This window comes from Anas acuta, chromosome 7 (assembly GCF_963932015.1).
Source record: "Anas acuta chromosome 7, bAnaAcu1.1, whole genome shotgun sequence".
In the NCBI taxonomy this organism is placed as follows: Eukaryota; Metazoa; Chordata; class Aves; order Anseriformes; family Anatidae; genus Anas; species Anas acuta.
The window spans coordinates 3,300,472-3,319,237 of NC_088985.1; the positions used below are offsets into that span (position 1 = coordinate 3,300,472).

An 18,766-nucleotide genomic window follows, 5' to 3' on the forward strand; every position below is an offset into this window, starting at 1 on the left:
TAATATTTCTGTATGCTGCCATGATCACAACACCTGAGAACCTCAGGAAAATTAATGAACAGTCTCTGAAGCACACCCTTTATCTTACAGACATAGAGCTCAGTTACAGAGAGCTTAAGGGCTTATTTAATTTCACTGAACACTGCCATGTAAGAGCTAGGCACCTACTCCAAGCTAATCATCAAAGCTCCCTCAAAAGATAATGAAGGGAATACACTTCCAAAGGTCACTTAATTACATTCCAAAATGCCTACGAGAAGTAGGATGAACTACCCACTGGAAGTCAATTGGTCTCTCCCTTTTAAGATTACCAAGGCAGTCTAAGTGCTGAGGCTGCACGCCTTCCTTCTGCATACTGACAGCTAGACTATGATCCCCTACCTGTGTGAGGACATCTGAGCAGTCGTTTCCACACCTGCAGCACAAGATCATTCCTCCTGCATCCCAAGAAGCCTTCAGTTAGTTGTATGTGGGGTTCCTCAAAGGAAGAGGGCTTCTGCTGATTACAATCCAGGCTATAAGGTTGCCCATTAAAGCACTTACGATGAAAGACTGTAGGCAAGAAAGAAAATTATAGGGTGTAGCATGACTTACAATTTTAAATAATTCTAAATAATTTTAAATAATTTTAAATAATTCCACTTTTTCTACTGGATAAATGGAGGACTTGTCTACTTGGCAAACGTGGAGATGTCTGCCTGACTACGACCCAGATATTTTGTGTTATATCAGCAGCGTGCCTGCATGCTTACCATTGACATTATCTATGTGTCACAGCTTCAGCAAGGAGATGTTAGGCACCACAGACATCTGTTCATCAGTCCCACTGAACAGCAGGAAGCCTAAGGAATCGTGATGTAACTCGGGAATAACCTGAGAGCACAACACAGATCCATTCTGGATTTCCAAACTCTATTCAGGCCTGCGAGATTGAGCACAAGGTCCATTAGAAAAGAGTGGAAAGTACAGAAAAAACTCATGCATAGGTGTACAGGAACAAGTTGAAGCTTTTTCTGACACCTTCCACTTTAGCAGCACAGCATCATCCTTGGCTGAAGTCTTTCCATGAGTAGCCCATTAAAAATTGAATGGAAATATTCTCTTCCTACTAAATCAGATTACTCCCTGCCCCTCTCCTTTAACCATTTTTGTTCCCAATCCTATTTTCAGTGTTTGAACACTGCAAATTTGCATTATCAATTTTATTTCACTCATACTCTTTCTCCAGTAACCTTCTGCCCTCATTAACATCACATAACAATGAACAATGACATGCCTCAACCTTTGGAAAGAGAATTGAAAGCATTCCATACGACTCATAAAATTTAGTTTGCTTGTGCACCTAAAAGCCTGAAAAACCTGATCTTAGATATTCCTCTGCATGAAAGGAAGACTTTTGTTAAATGTTTGGTTTTTTTTGTTTTGTTTTGTTTTTTTCCAGTACCTGTAAGCTGAGTTATACATATCTAACCAGACTAAGGGGAAGGGAGAAGATGTTTGAGGAGCAAGGCACCTGTCCATTCGTACACCCCAAAGGAAAGCGGGGGATCTGAATCATCTGCTAGCTGCAAGCATTCTGAATAAAAAAGAATATATCCCCCCTGTCGTAGTTACCTGCCACACCTTTCTGTTGCCTTTTTCTGAACGAGGAAGCAGCAGTAAGGATAAATTTGGCATGATTTCCAGACAAGTTTTCAGAGGCTCTGATCTATTTTTGCAGCATACTTGAAAACTCTGTCTTAATTCCAAAGGAAGCCAAACCTCCTGATCTTCAAAGTGCCTTCCCTAAAGATTTTGGCTTCATCACTACAACGTAACTCAGGAGCTGTGGGAAGGGAGGAAGAAGGACCAGAGACCTGTTCATACTTCACAGGGCTGTGGAGTTCAGTGGCACCTGACACAAGGGGGTTGAACACATGCATTAAGTAACTGGAGAGAGCTACCCAAAATTCATGCTGAAGTTCCCGATTACTGCACCTCTCATACAAGTGCAGAGCCAAAATCAAAGGTCTCTTAAAAATGGGTGAAGAGGGTGCTGATAAACCAAAAGGGAGATTGTGTTCATACTTGCTGTGGTAGGGAGTCATGTAAAGCATGACTCAAGTCACTGAATCTTGTTTTGTAGAAGTCAGAAATCCATGGGTTGGTAACTAAATAAGGTTATTAATGATTAACAACTTCTGTAAAAGAGCTATTTTTTAAAAAACTTCCTCTCCTCCCTTAGCATGAATAATAACTAGTATGCTGCTTATGAAGAAAATCTGACTTGAAACAGTTTTGAAACAGCTTTTTTTAGATCTTATACAATGTCCTGATATTAATTGATTTAAATACACATTTACAAGCTCCTGGACTGACTCCTTGTCTCCATCTACACTGCACAGCTACAGACATCTGCACACACTCTGGCATTTGCTTAAATCCCAGTGCTCCAAAATGAGACAACTGCAATGCCGGCACTACACTTTTATCCCACATACTCTTAAACACCACATAAAGTGAAAAAAAAAATCAGAATCTGCAACACTTCAAAAGCTCAGGTCTGTGCTTTTGCCTGAGACCTAGGAGACCTGGATCCCAGAGACACACACCCTCCACAGAGGTGGCTCTGTCACTATGCCCAGTATTAAAAAGGAAATTTTGAACTTACCACCCAATTTCAGCTATTCTATCAGGGCACCAGGACAAAAACAATATCTGAAGTATCCAGACCAACGCTATGTATCGCCTAAAAAGCAAGGACACATTAACCTGTATCCTCAAGTGATTAGGAAAGGAAGGTGTCCTGTGGCTGGGACAGAAGGCACTTTTACATTGCTTAGAATAGATTTCCCCAGGAGGTCTGAGACATACCTGTATTAAACCACATTCAGGAGGCAAACAATTAACTCTTCATAGCTGGCTGTCACACGACTGCAGCCATAACTAGATGGAGAACCATTTAGTAAACGCAGGATGTGACAGAAAGGATATAAACCCTGATAATACAAGTTTCAAAGGTGACACTGGCATACTGCTAGGGTCACAGTCCTAGAGGTGTATCAACAGTATTCATCAAAACAGAATCCTACACGTACAGGTTTTTTTTCTCTCTGTTACAGTGATGTAGGAAGCAGCAAAGTCAAACTCCTTACAATTCTTAATGCACCTCAGCACAGAAAGCTGTCCAGAAAGAAGATAAAGTGATAAACAAGGAGCAAAACCTTCTGCAGAAAGATTGTGCACCAAACTGAAGGAGGATGGGTTTATTGGCAACTGTTACACCTAGCACTGAATTCAATTGCCAGCTCCAGAGACCTCTACATTTCTGAAGCTGGGAAAAGATCACTCCATACTTGTCCCATCTCTTACATTATTTAAAGCTCTTCAGAGGAGACAGACTCAGTTAAAGCTGATACACCCAACCCTACAGAACTTGGAAGAAATGAAAACTTCACTCTCTACTTGTTTGTTCCCTTTAATTTATATTGCGTTTACTTTTTAATTGTGAAAAGACAAAAAACTAAAAATAAAATCACAAGAGCAGGTGATGTTATTTCAATCCCTTTGTAAATCTAATTCATTTTCAGATCAGTGCTCCATGCACATACACTGGAAAGGCACACTGGGACATCAGCAAATTTTACAGTGGTGTTTTTTTCCGATACATAATTGTAGTTAAAATCAATCAAAATACACTGCAAGGCCCCTAAGTAATATAAAACCCTAGTCTTACGCAGCAGCCACAGGTTTTCAAAGCATTTTAAAACTTTTTGCACAAACTGCTTCTTACCCTTTCCCAGTGTTGGCACAGAGCACGAGGGAAGTAGATACTCTTTTGTGTCCAATCTGAAGAGCAATTTGTATGTAGGCTTTTTTGTTTGTTTCCCCCACAGATAGCATCTATGAAATCTATATAGGTTGGGGGGGTTATTTTTTATATTTTGGCCTTAAACAGCCAAGATAAGCTGTATTCTTTCACAGCTGGTATCCGAGTCCCAGCAGATCTCTATCTGCATGCAGTGTGACTATTTTCAAGCCAACAATGAATCACCAGCAGGAGGACGAGGCAGAGCGCTGGAGCACACATTCGAGGTAGCTGAACTATAGAACAATCTCTATACAGTAATTCGGTTATTTCTGGAAGAAATGAACCATATGAGCAGCAGGTGTGTATGCTAATAGAATGACTTTGTGTTTTAATTAAGCAGTATTTCCCTACAGAGTAATTACATATGTTGTTTACTCAACTTTTTTTTTTTTTTTTTTTTTTTTAAGAAAAAGAAAAAAGAAAAAACATCTCTTTCTTTCCCAGGCTACAAATGAAAGATCTTAAGAACCTTTTAAAAAAGTAGAGAACAAACTTGGTAGACCCTATATATACATGAAAAACACTTGCTAGGTACAATTTCAAAAAGGAATTTATATAACAGATGGTGTTATCTGAACTCCCATCAAAAAACGTTTCAGCTCAGATAATACCACTGATTCTACTGAGTGAGAAATTTTACATCGATTGGCATGACTGTAAGAACACCAATCTACCCCAGTAGATATTGTGAAGTACCATTTGAAATAGAGACTACAGAGTCTAAGGAAGAGAAGATAGATTTAATGAGGCATCCACTTCCTAAGCTTCAGCAACAAATGGAGCATTTTCCTCAAAGAATTTTCATCTCCAGACCCTCCAACTACCACGTATCACTCCAAAGTTGGTCTAATGGCAGACATTATTTCCTGCTGCACAACTGGCCTCACTTCTGGCCTGTGGCTACCACAGGTGTTGCTGTTATTCAGTGATTCTGCAATTATTCCCTATGATTCAGTGAATGAAAAAAAAAAAAAAAAAAAAAAGAAGCCTTCCTCTATACCTGTTTCAGCTGTGAAAAAGCACTACTATGTAGGCAATGTTAAGTTAACATTACAGAACTGAAAATAACAATGCAGCCCGAAGATATCTGCTATTTTTTTAAGTATGTTCATGGATTTACCACTGGGCTTTGCCTGTTCATACCAGGTGATGAGGGAAAATAGCCTGGGAAGCAAGGCAATTCACGGGGCGCAGAAATGCTCAGACCTGGAGGTGATCTAGTCAAACCTAACAATGGCATCCAGAAACACAGACACAGGAACAAATAGCCAAATTCAGAAACACTGTGTGTGGATGCAGCCCCATTGACTCCTCTTACCCAAACTGTGTTCAGACCGCTTCTGAGCTTCCTACAAACAATGCACATCGCTCTGTCTCCATCAGAGCTGCTGTGAAGTCTGCCCTTGGGAAAATAAACCTGCTGCATGCTTAAAGAGAATAATGCAGAATGAGCAATATTTAACAGAAGGGATTTCATAGGGCTTTTTTATTCATTCCTTCTTTGTACAGAATTATACAGATTTAGATACCTTTGCATTTGTCTTAAATATAATTTCACTAGAGATACTGCTCTGGCTGTCCCGGCTGGAGCAAGGAGGCAGGATCAGAAGACCTCCAGAGGTCCCTAACAACCTCAACCATTCTGTGATTTCCCAGAAAATAAAGATGGGAGATCATCCTATATTCTGGCAGAGATGTGTCAACTACATGTCATACAGCTATTAAACTGAAAAATTGAAGTCAGAAGAAAATCAGAGGGTGTTTCTAAGAGCTGAAAGCCTCATTTTACCATGCCCCTCTTGTGCAGGCATATCTTTCTTGTAATATTTCATTAAGAATTTTTTTTTTTTTCAGGATTTTTCTTTCTGTTCATTGTCCATGTGAGATTTGTGATTTTCTGTCAGTGTAGCACTTCTCTGCATCCTGGAACAGCTATTTCAGCAACTTTCTTGAAATGAGGAATATGTATAAATCAAGGTTTGTAAACAGCTAGCAAATCCAGCTTACAGTCACAATGATGCTCTCTGTAAATTTAAGACTAAATAAATATATAAATGATATATTCAAAGCACTTGGTTTGTCTTGAAAAAAAACAGAGATCGAGAAAGTAAACCAGAAAGCTTTTTGATTCTGTTTTTGTTCTTGTGTGTGTTGTTTGTTTTTTTTCCAAAATGAAGGATTTTATTTTAGAAGCACACTTTCAAATGCCATCAAGCTTGAATCTAACTTACCCAATGACTTTCCAATTTCCTCAAAGTAGCAGAATAACCAATAAAAAGCTTATCTCAAGAGAGAATAGTTATTATATTGGCAGGAATTGGCAATTGGGTAATTTTGCTATAATTAATCAGAGCCAGGATGGAGTCTTCCCATATCTACTCAAACATCAACACATTTTCAGTGTTTTTTTGTTGGTTTTTTGTTGTTTTTTTTACAGCTTTATAGCATGTATTTACTATTGTTTGTGGTTAACTTGCTCTGTGTATTTTGATCTTAACCCTAAGTACACAAATGCTGGTGATTTTAATACCAAACCTATTGAAATCACAATAAACTTCACAGGAGGCTTTCAGTACAAGGAGTCCATAAATGAACAGCAGGGAGGAAAAATGGCCAATTTTGATAATCACATTTTTTAGAAAGGCCCTAAGAATCACAATACACATGTACTACTTGAAACCTTAGCTAAACAGAATATACACTACCCAGAGACAGTAACCACTACCATCTATCTGTACTCCAACTGTGTAAGAGATGGAAAATGAGCTGATCAGAAAAATACGACTTTCAGGTTTATCACATTTTACCAGTAAACCTCAAGCAAAATTGCTAACATTATCTCATGTCTCTCGTTTTTCCTCTTCATTTGCTACTTAACATTTACGCATTTTTATAGCTAATTCTATCACTGCTCCTTAAAATCTCAGATTTGGACTCAACAACTATTCATTTGGAACTTTGTAAGTTAAGTGATCCTCACATTCTGACTCCATGGTCAACACTGAGAATAATTAGCTAGTGCCAAAAAAGATGCAGAATATTAATCAAGAAGCCAGGTGCAGTTTACCACCTCTGACAACACAGAATTTCTCATGTGACACCCTCAACGAGTAATGAATTGTGCCTAGCTTCAGTTACAGCTTTGCCTGGGTATCTTTTCTGCCACCAATTTCTGTGTTTCCAGAGACTAAATAAAGATGCAAGATTACTCAGCAGAGATGCCAGAAATACTGCACTACTAAGGAATTTCTTCATCTCTCAGTGGAACTTCTCCATTTTATACAGGAACTAGTTTTTGCTGTAGGATACATATCAGTATTTTTCAAATCTCATCTTTAAAAAGAAAATAGGAATTTAGTCTTTTCAGTTAAGGTGTCTGTGTCACAAAAACCATCTACATTACTTGAATACCCCGTCACAGAGGGAGCTGGATGGAGCAGGGAATAATACTCTAATTTTAAGGTACCTAATTAACACACAGATGTTGTTCTTGGTGTTCCGAGGTTATCACTTCTGTGGTGGAGGCACAGACAATAGAAGAAAAGCAAAACAAAACAGACTTCAAATTGTATAATTAATAAACTACTCTTTTGTTTTGGATTTCTTCCCTTTACTAAGGGAAAACAGCAGACAACAAAAGAAATGCGTATGATTGTCTCACACAGTATTAAACGATTGTTTCCTTTGGCTCTCTGTTTATTGCAAAAAGCATAGCAGCCCAGTCTCGTTCACTCAGGTGAATTAAGACACTGATCCTCAGTAAGTGAAAGGGAAATATGGAAATTCAAGTGTTATGGATAGAAGAAACAAGTGACAAGTCTCAAATTCCTCAATGGCAGATGCTACACTGCAGTCATCATCTCCAACAGCCTACCTGCCCGTCCTCCTCCTCCTGGCTGTGCGGAGGAGCAGGACCAGCTTTACTACATCTGTAATGTGAAGATGTGGCTCCACAACACCTGAATGTGACAGGAAAATCACCCAGCCTGATTGCCATATAAGCCTGGTGTAGCCCATATTGTGCATGTCAATCTGTGAATAATAATAACAACAACAACAACAACTTGGAAGCCCTAAAAGGTGGTTGGTTGACCATAACTCTCCAGTGCAACAGTTTTCCAAAGGGATGACCGGGGTCCTTGAAGAACAGAACAGATAGTACAGATATTAAGATTATATTGCTACTTACTTGGTTAGGCTGTGGTTGAAACACCAGACCGATGTTCTGTTTTCTCAGTGTAACCCAGGGGTCCAGAAACCAAGAATACTGAGGAAAAAAAATAACCAATTAAAGGGCTAGAAGATATACTGTAACATTACAAGTTACAGTAGACCCTAATTGAAAAATTTACATGTAAATTGGATGTTCTTCCAAACAAGACACTCTAGTTTCAATGGGAATTAGTTTGGGATAACTCCACAGTCTAGAAAATATAACCAAATTATGACAAGAACTCCTTTACAACATCCAACTGAGGACATTTTCATGGCTAAATTACCCATCCTGGGCACAGCCTAATTTTGCACTGAGAGTTGATTAAGTGGGAAACAAAACAACACAGGACCTTCATTTCTAGCTTAAATTAGTTTTCTCACAACATAAAAGTTATTTCTGTTTAAATATGAAATATGCAAACAAGTACTATGCAATTTTGGTTGCTTCTTTCATACTTAGCATCCCAGAGCACTGGCATCAATTCTCAAGGAGATTTAGCTAGCTGAAATGTGAGGTTATATGGCTCTCTGTCTTTTTTTCTTCCTATATTGAGAAAAAAAATAGTTTTTATCTGTAAGATTTTAAAAGCAAGATTTTTAACAAATTGTATCTAAGAATTTACAGGAAATTTTGCCTCAAAAAAAAAAATATTCACATAATCAGACTGTTGAAGAACATTTGAGTAGAAAGCAATTTTAGCCCCTGCAATGGGAGAACACTCAATTTACTACAGCCTTAATATACTCGCGTACACATCATGAGCCACATGGAATAAAGGTAAATTGACTTCCACACAATATTCAGTGAAAAAGAACCAGAACAGTGAAGTATGTCACTGAACGTGCACCCAAAGTGCAAAGTACTCAGAAAATGCTTCCATGTGCAACTTACTTAATATCCTACCTTTATATGATTAACAGTTTTGCTTTGATATTACAAAAGAAAGTTGTAAATCTGAAAGAACTCACTATGCAGCTGCTGTGGAAAAATACCAACGCAATCTTTATTTCTCCTCTCCTGGTATTTACTTGGAACATATTTCTGACAAGTTTAGTAGCTAGTCCTCCTCCTCAGATTTCTTACCAAGTCACTTAAACATTACAAACTAATATATTATTACACATACTGATGAGACTATTCAGAATTCAAATGCTGCACTGTTCTCTAGAAAATTCACAGTACACAGATTGGGGTTTTATGATCCCCCAAGTCCAAATTTACAAAGCCCAATGATGCCACTAAGAAATAGACGAGCTTGCTGATGGTAGATTTTCACTTGATGAAACACAATTCCTTCCTCTTGCCGTTTGGATGACATGCACTATGCTGTGCATTTGTTCTTGCTGAAAAAAAAAATAATTTCATGAAGTATACAGGGTTTGTCATACTCGTCTTATGGATTTCCTTGCAATCATATTTCGAGAGTATTATCTTATCTGTGCTAAAATAATAAAGTCAGAATTTATGGGGGGAAGAGGACTTGAAAAACCTTTCTAGCAGAAATATATTTATTTCAGCTGAAGGCCTTTAGCATTACTTAGATTTTCAGAATCAGACAGGTGTAATTTCATTTATTGAGTGTTTTCTCTATATTTTGCAGCAGGATAACATCAAGAATAAAATGAAACTGATTTATAATGTAATGCACATGGAAACAGAATGCATTTAGAAATCTGACTATGATTTCAGTCCAGGTAAATTCAGAAACATCAATATACACTAGTAAGAACAGACTGCTGTGGTACATGGTAGTATTTGATGTTAAAAATACACCACAGGGACTGTGTGGCTGACTTTTATGTGCATGTCCAGCTTTTAAAATCTGCAAGAAAACCCAGAACGAGGAAAAACTCATTTGAGAGTATTTGATTCCTCATCTGAGTTGAAAATTGCCTGAACAAACCATGGAAATATGGTCTAGCAGATATACAACTGGTGTTCACCTTTGGCAGTGCTGCGTTGGGCCACTACATTTACAGTAGGTCATCGAGAGCAATTAATGATATTCTATTGGACACGCTATTGTGGACAGGAAAAATACCCTTCCAACATAATTCTCATGAATAGTGAAATGTGAAAACTGAGCTCTTACACGGGATTTTTAGGAACTGCACTGAAGAGAACAGAAAGCATAAGATACAGGGAACAAAAGTTCGTTCCATACCACTTCCTTGCCATCCCCCAGTACACTGATGTGTACTCTTACCATTGAAGCCATTAAGCCTCTTACCATCTTAGCCATTCAAGAAGCATTCAGCCAAAACACAGGTTTGCCCTACAGGTAATAGGCTGACGTGCCCAGCAGGTAAGACCATGACTCAGACGAGTTGAATACACCTGCTGATTATCAGGGAATCCTGGTTTAGAACGAGCAACTAACTTTTGCATGGCTACAATTAAAAGCGATACATTCACCTACAGTATTAGGGCAGGTCAGTTTGATCCAAAAGCTACAGTAGGAAAGGACTCCCACGTACAACTCATGGGAAGGGAAAGAGAGTCTGAGAGGAGGAATGCAGAAGCAAATCAGATCACCAGAAGCAGTGGAGGAGTGGCTGAGTGAAGATGTGAAGTTATGCTCTAACTTACTGCCATGCGAAATAAATGTTTACTATAGCATTTGGGACTAATATTGGGGAGCAGATGCAACTGTGGAGCCCTGTGGTGTTACTTATTTCCCATCCCTACCTGAGGCATGTCAGGATTGGAGCTGGAACATCGTGTCCTCCTTTTTTACCACCCCTGAATGTCTGGGAGCAGCTGCAACGACACTGGGCACTGATTGCAGGGCTCCAGTGGATGCCAGCTCACAGCGAGCTGGAAGGACTGAGCAGGAATTGGCAGTATTCAGAGCTGGGACTGGAGGACTGCATCTGAAAGAGGCTTATAGGAAAGGCCACTGTTACCCGTTGCTGAGCTACAGGAAAGCTGATTTTCCACAAGGCTAGGAAATTAGACACTATAAGAAGCAGACCTCTTGTAACATCACCTGAGAGCAGGATTCATCTCCTTAATCACCAGTTTAAGCCAGTCATCTGGACTCTTGCTATATTTGATGGAAAGGGATAAATATCACCAGAGGTGATTCAGCCCACCAATTTTAGCTAATTTCCTTAGGATGGTATAAGACATCCTCTGGAGGAGACTCTTTTCTATTGATTATTGACCAGGCCTGAGGTACTTGCCAAGGCCAGCTGTTAGACGATAATTAGGTTAGGTGAGACCAAACAACCACAGAAAACAAACTGGAGACTAGTCAAGTTCAGGAATTGGTCCCATAGCCTTTTCATAAATGTAGGAGGTATCAACAAAAACATCAGAGATTTCTTCTCGCTGAAGCAATTTAATTGTTTTCTTTTTCCTTGCAGAAAGCATATGTGATGTCATTGGAAAGACATGCCTACATACTTCTTCAAAAGACACAGAAACCAAAATCAATGGGAGAGGAAACAGAACATCTCCGTGCACCAACCACATAACTCCATGGTATCTCTGAAACACATCTGTGGGGCCTTCCACATTGCTATGCCTGTTCTCACGACACATTTGAGTTACATACACATGCAAATAGTCTCCAAACCTTAACCCAGCAGCATTTCTACAGCTTCATGTAGCACTGAAGTTATGGTAGAAGCTTTTCGTTGTTGAGAGAGGAATCTTCTGGGGGAGAAGGGTAGACTCTTCTACTTAATGTAACTATAAACAAAAGTAAATAGTAGAAACATGAAGAAAGTCCATAAACTTAATACTATGAAACAAATAAATGCAATTTCATTTCTAAAACTCAACTCTATCCAACCTACGCTTACATTCATACATGTGTGCACGTACTTGCATGCTTTCTGCATAGGTCCTGCAGCAGTTCTGACCTGAGGAATTCAGTCCCAGAGCTGTCACTAGAAGGACAGAAAGCTGGTCTTGAGAGCACCTCATCTAGGTCCCTGCCTGAGGACACTCCATCCCCTCTGCTGTCTCTAATCAGCCCACACATGTGCGTTACTATCCCCATTGTTTGAGCTTCCCTAAAGCCAAGCTCTCCTGTTGCAATTTCAATCCACCACTTCCTCTCCTGTCTGCAGGGAACATGCAGAATAGTTGTTATCTATGCTCTGCAGCACTGCTTCACTTACTGTCTCCCCTCTATCCGCTCTCCTTTGCGGGGGAGGATGCCTAGCCACGGAATTTCCATCTGTTCATTAGTATAAGAGCAATATGCCTTTATACAGATCTTGGGTAGATAATGTCCTAAATAATTTTAAAAGAACAGATAAATTCATTTAAACAGCTAAATTCAGAACAGATAAATTTATTCTAGCATTGCTTAAACCTGTTTTGTCTGTGTAGCTGATGTACAGTCTGTAAATAAAGCCCTGCTTAATGCTTTTACATTGCTTCATCTTCTAATCCAAATTTTAATTAATTATATTCTTCTCTCTTGCTCTGCCCCACTGCAGCAACAACTTGCAGTGAAGTTGATGGCACTTTGCGATGGACATTTTTACATTCAGATTAAAGCCACCTCAGCTACAGACAATGGCCCAAACAAGTGAATTACATGTCAGACTTAGCACTCAACAGCAATGGGGCCTTCCTATATTCTCCAGTCACAGCTTGCATTAGAATTATGGGTATGTCTGTCTGTCTGTGCGTTGGGCTTGTTTAATAAACCTGTGATTTTCTGCTACCAAAGCTAGCTTGTGCAATGACTTATTCTAAAGTGTCATCCAGAAATATCACTTGGAGCCACTAAAAGCAATCCGTTCGCTCTCTCACGCCTCTTCACTTTGTAATCAAACAAACGTAATCACTTATTGTTCTTGGTGAGACAGCTGTGCCCTGAAATTCTCACCTCTACCTGCTTCTGTAAATCCATCTTCCACATGCCTGTATCTGCTACATGAGCAATGTGAAATGCTTTGAAAATTTTGTTAGACCCTGTTATGAACACAGGGGCATGACACTCGGGAAGCAATAAATAAATAAAAATTGCAAGCAGATTTATTACACAAGAGACAATAGAAAGAGAAGCAATGAAAACCCCACAACAAAGCAGCAGTTCATTTATCAAAGATCTATTCATCCAAATACGGCACCACTCCAGCAAGACACACTAGTTTGAGCAGAACTTTAAATATGTGACTTGTCAAACAGAAGTCAACAGCTTAAGTGATCTGCTGGACAGGGAACTAAATAATACGGATGTATTATTTCATTTAAAAACAGATTTGTTCCATAAGGCCTTCCTGTGAAATATTCTACAGCACTTGAGGCCTCAGAAGTCAGCGCTGATTTTCCTATCAGAGAAAACCTAGTGAGAAAATATAAAGAGAAATGAGAGGGATCATCGAAACAATTCATGAGTTATGCAGTGATTTCAGTTATTTATAAACTAATTCACTGTTTTTCTGGAACCACTTTGTCCAAAATATTTCCTCACTGCAAGCCACCCGACTGGTATGAACATAATGAAAAATAATTTCAGCCTACATCACTGCTAAACTGGCAGAAGTCATGCCTGAGAACAGAAAGCACCATCGCTTCATCAGCAAGCTTGCTGCCATACCTAAATGATATCCTTCTTTAATTTTCCACCCTGCTTCCGCAGAGCATGTACTGCTTATTCCTCTGTGCAGAGCAGAGCAGACAATGGGCTGACAGTGCTCACCCTCTGAAAACTCCATTAAAAAAGCATTAAGATGGTGATACAGAACAACAAAAGCAATGGAGAGCTCTGCTCCTGGAGACAAGTACCATATGCCCTCTCATACTTTTCCCAACACTACGCATGATGTGACCGGGTTGCTTAATAATTCTGAGGTGTTGAAAATGTACATGTGTAAGGATAGACCGGGAAGCCCTGAGGTTAAAATATATTCATGCATTCGTTATTAATAAATGTTGGATGCATGAATAAAGCAGGATAACCTGTGATCTATTTAAAATAAAAAGCTTGTTTTTTTTTTTTTTATTATATTTAAATTACATGCATAGTGAAATGATGCTTTACCCTGGTATTTCACTGAGGAATAGGATTTTTTGCTATTTTCCCTTTTCTCTCTTCTTCCCTGCCTTCCCTGCGTCCATTTGTCTAACTAGGTTATATATACAAAAAAGTCTACAACTGCTAGCAGAGGCTTTAGTGATGTTGAGAGGAACTTTAGCTGACACTGACTCTTCAGATGCTGACTGACCTCTTTGAAGAGCTGCATCACTCTGGAAAATGCAAACACCACAGCCGTTAGCAACCTACATCTCTCATCAAAATTCTGCCTTCTCGTGGCCTGCTCACTGAGACCAGCTGCTTCTGTCTGTGTTTACAAGCTTCTGAGAACAACTCATCAGAAGTTTGGGCGCTAATGGTCACAGTCTGAATTTCTCCTCCTGCTAGCACAATAGCAGGATAACGAAGCTGGAAAAATAGGTATTGTAAATAAATTCTGTGATAAAGACAGCCCTCACTTTGGCCTGAGATGGTTTTAATCTACTTTTTCATTCTAAGAAATCTCTGAAGATGTCAGAAGCAAAATGTCAGGGCTACTTATTTGCTTCTTTGCCTGCTCTGTGCAGGGATTGCTCAATTCCAAATGAAACAAATGTGCCAGAGCTGATTTACTAAATTAGCAATGGATGGGGCTCAAAAGCATCACTGAAATGCATTGCCACTGCCCTCCGTGAGCTTGCAGCAGGTCATTACAAAAGCTGAGCTCCATAGACAGCTAAAGAGAGGTCCTCAAGTCTCAACAAAGTGCCCAGGAGGAAAAGCCACAAATCAAAACTTTGCTATTAAAGCAATCAGCCTCACCATGTCACAGTCCTACTTAAACAGACTTGACCTACCACACCTTTTCATGTGGCAGAATCAGAGGCTGGGACTGGTGCTGTCTAACTGCCTACATTTTGTCCTAGTAAGTGGATTTAAAATATGCCCTAGCTATATAAAATAATAAAACGGGAACATTTTAAAAATATATGCTGTGTGGATTGATTTGTACTTGTCACATTAAATGATGTAAATTACAGACCTATAGTTTTGTAAGAGAAAAACTCCAACAATTCTCAGAGTACCTTTCAGCTATAATATCAAAGTGCTCCAAGAAAGCTGGCAAGTGGCTCTGCAAAGGGAAATGCGGTGTAAAGGCACGGATCTGCAGAGACCGTGTGGGTGCCCCAGCTCAGCATGGGGCTGCAGCAATCCTCACCCCAAGCACAGCGCCAGGCGAGGGTGACCACGACGACATGAAGTTCTTCAGAGCAGGCCAGTGTCATCAGGGAGAGGAGCCGGGTCACTCACAGAGCACCACGAGGAAAATCAGCGAGCATGAAAGCATGAGCTACAAGAAAAGAACGGAGAATCTGGGATTTATTTATTTATTTATTTTTAATTATAAAATTATGTGAACCCTCCGTGATAGCAGTTTTCGATTATGCAAAAGGTTGCTGTCAAGGAGAAGGAACAAAACTATTCTTCACGGGGTAGGACAAGAAGGGTTAAACTGCGGCAAGGGAAATTCAGTTTAGACATTAGGGAAATCTTTCTAGCTGTCAAGATAGTTCAGCGTCGAAATCAATTGCCAAGGGAGAGTGGAATCTCAATCACAGGAGGGTTTAAGAACAGGCTTGCTAATTAACTGTCAGGCATGGTTTAGATATAATTGCTCCAGCTGGGGCAGGGGGCTGAACTACCTGACCTCCTAAGGCTCCATCTAGCTCTATCTGCATTGATCATACGATCTCCAGAGCCTCAGAATAATCTATGTCCCTCATAAATTATATAAAGAGGGAATATATATATATATAAAAGCAAGCCTAAAAGCTAATTACTGATGCTATGTCTGTACTGTGTTGCTGCTGTCTTCATAATTTTAGAATTAAATCTATAAGGTTACCTCTAATAATAACATATAATCAAAAATTTTAATGTATACCAGTATGGATATTTTAGTCTGATTTTAATGTGCGGTACAGACTTCTATTTTATTACATTTATTTTTGGTATTTAAACCCTTCGTTGATGACAGACTGTGATCACATTTTGTAGAGACCCTAGTAGGACCTGAGGCCTGTATACGTGTAATATACATGTATGTATATGTAACAGCAGGAGTACACAGGGAACAGAGATAATGAAAGACAGTTCTTTCTAATCCTCCATTCTGTTAATCACATATTAAAACCACCTAGCAATATTGCAGTATCACTGAGAGATTAGTCCCAACCCAAGCACTCCTGAAGAGCTTCAGCTTTGTTTCCAAGTGGCAGATGGAAAGAAAAATATTCTTGCAGGACACCTCTCCCAGCATTACACTATTCTAAAGAAATGAAAAATTAAAATTCATGCAACTGAGACTAATTTGACAGGACCCCTTTCCCTAAAATATCTGTAATTAGCATTGCTGTCATGATGCAGCAGTCCATCATTCTTTTTTACTTACACAAAACTGGTCAAACTCTTATTCCTTTCAGTCTACATAGCTAAACGGCTAAGAGGCAAAAAGAAATTGGATCCTTTACTTTAGGAATCCCCATTCTCTTTGTTAATTGGAACCGCAGAAGAAAAAACAATGTAATAAAAAGTAATAAAACTAGCTTTGAAAATCTGATTAAAATATGAAGGAAAAAAAAAAAAAGTTAAACCTTTCTTCAAGAACTCCCCAAATATTGCATAGGATACACAGGTGGTAGCTTAATTTGAGAAAGGCCAAGTGTGATCATGGCAGAGAGATGCACTGCAGCATTTTTACAGTGGTACTTGGTGGGCTGCTGGACCCCATGCCTGCAGGCACACACATGCAGATTTATTTCCCTGGTGGCAGCCAGTTTTGTTGCATGTCCCCACGGGAGAAGTTTCTGGCCAGCATCACTGTTTAGTCAGGGGACTCAGACCTCTCCAGGAGGTTATCCAGAGATAGCAAGTATTTGCTAAGCTGCTAATTGCTTTTTTGAAATCATCGTCTGGCAGTGCCTCTTCCCATACATTAGGCAGGCTCCACAGACAATGTAGACCCATAATTTAGAGATTCTCCAGGCAGAAAGACATCCTTGCTTCATAATTTTGTTTAGCCTAAGGGTATCGAGAAGTTTGGCAGATCTCACTCGACTCAAAATAGATGCATCTTGCAATACCACTGCTTCTTCGCAGTCACCTTTTTAATTTCTCACATTATATGCCATATTGGGTATTGGAAATTCATATTTGCGTTTACACTTTCCACTTAGCCCTTTAATATTGTAGTCATAGGGCTGGCTCCATTTTTATTTTTTCATTTTTTTAATTGGAAAATACTGATAGCAGGATAAATTAGTCATTTGAATCCAGTAATCTTTTTTTTTCCTCTTTTTTTGTTCTGCTCTCTAAAATAAAATCTTGCAAAGAGTAAAACATATGCACATACACATCATAAAATATTGGACCTAGATACTGAAACTTGTAGAAAAAAAATACTGACAGTATTAACCGGAACAACTTATTCCAATATAGAGCAAGCCCAAAAATTCAAGAAAAAGGGAGAACTGAAATAAAATTTAGCGAAATCTCAAACCACTGTAATCTTTACTACATGCATTGCTAACCAGTGGCTGGTTCTCTTTTTTGTGCTCTTTTCCATGTGAGACTCTGGGTAGCAAAGCAGAATATTTGACAAGCTCTGGGTGCTGCTTTACTTTTTATGAGACCTCTCTGTCCTATATTTTTAATTTGTTAAAAACAATTCTATCCTTGCATTACAAGAGCAATTCTTCTGAAGGCTGATGATCCCTTGGTGAATACTAAACATGAAAGAGGCAATGCAACATTTGTCAGTGACATCCCTACAGCCTGTCATTTACCTGAGAAAGCTTTTTGGTAAATATTTCAAGGAACAATAGATGAAGACATCTTAAATGTGGACTTCTTATGCCACAAACAACACATTTTTAGTATAAAGCAAATATTTGTCATATGAATGAAATGCAATTCCCTCAAAGTTGCCTTTTTCCCCCTTGTCTGTTTTAATAAAATTTATAATTCCTTAATAATCTCTACCATTTCACATAGTTGTTGTTGCAAAAATATCAGTATCAATCAAATACATAGCTAGCAGCTTCCATATCTGCATTTAGAAGTACAGTAAGTGCTTGTTAAATATATGATTATTTTAGAACTGCTGCAGCATTACAAACGAGGAAGATAAGAAGCCATTTGTTTGGGGTTGCAGCTTTCCAAGAATCCACTGAAATGTTTCATATTGCGCAGCACTACCCCGTAACACATGATAAAAGGAACAAGAGTGTTTACCGCCTTCTTAACGAAGAAAAAAAATCTGGCCAGTTGTTCAACATAAGATAGAGTTTGTTAGATTGTCTGTTTCTGTAGTAAACAGATCAGTACTTTGTACACAGGTTATTTTATCTAAGGCTATGTTATATTATTCTCTGTGGGTGCTGTCCGTGATAAATGTTTGTTTGCTTATGGGTGAGAGACCATAAAAATAAAAAATAAATAAAAAGAGTAAGAGAAGGAGTTTTTAAGCTTCAAGTATATTTATCTGTGGGCTACAAAGGCAAGTCACTAGAAAACACAAATTGCATACAGAAGAAATACAGGTTATATCGGTTCTTTAGGGACCAGGACGATGGATACAATGACCTGGGTTAAGTAAGAATCATTGCCTTCATGAAGATGCTGAAACAAACTGCATCTGAATCTATCTGGACTTTTACTA

At 38.9% G+C, this 18,766-nt stretch overlaps 1 long non-coding RNA gene across 1 annotated transcript in view; it reads right to left on the reverse strand.

Moving 5' to 3' along the window:
* Window positions 1–387: 387 nt before the first annotated feature.
* Window positions 388–18,766, reverse strand: part of LOC137859872 (uncharacterized) — a 30,005-nt gene continuing 11,626 nt past the window's right edge. The window contains exons 3-5 of the long non-coding RNA XR_011098613.1: window positions 15,266–15,397; window positions 8,040–15,178; window positions 388–552 (exon numbers count right to left, since the gene is read on the reverse strand). This is a non-coding gene — a long non-coding RNA (uncharacterized lncRNA). The remainder of the gene's footprint in view (window positions 553–8,039; window positions 15,179–15,265; window positions 15,398–18,766) is intronic.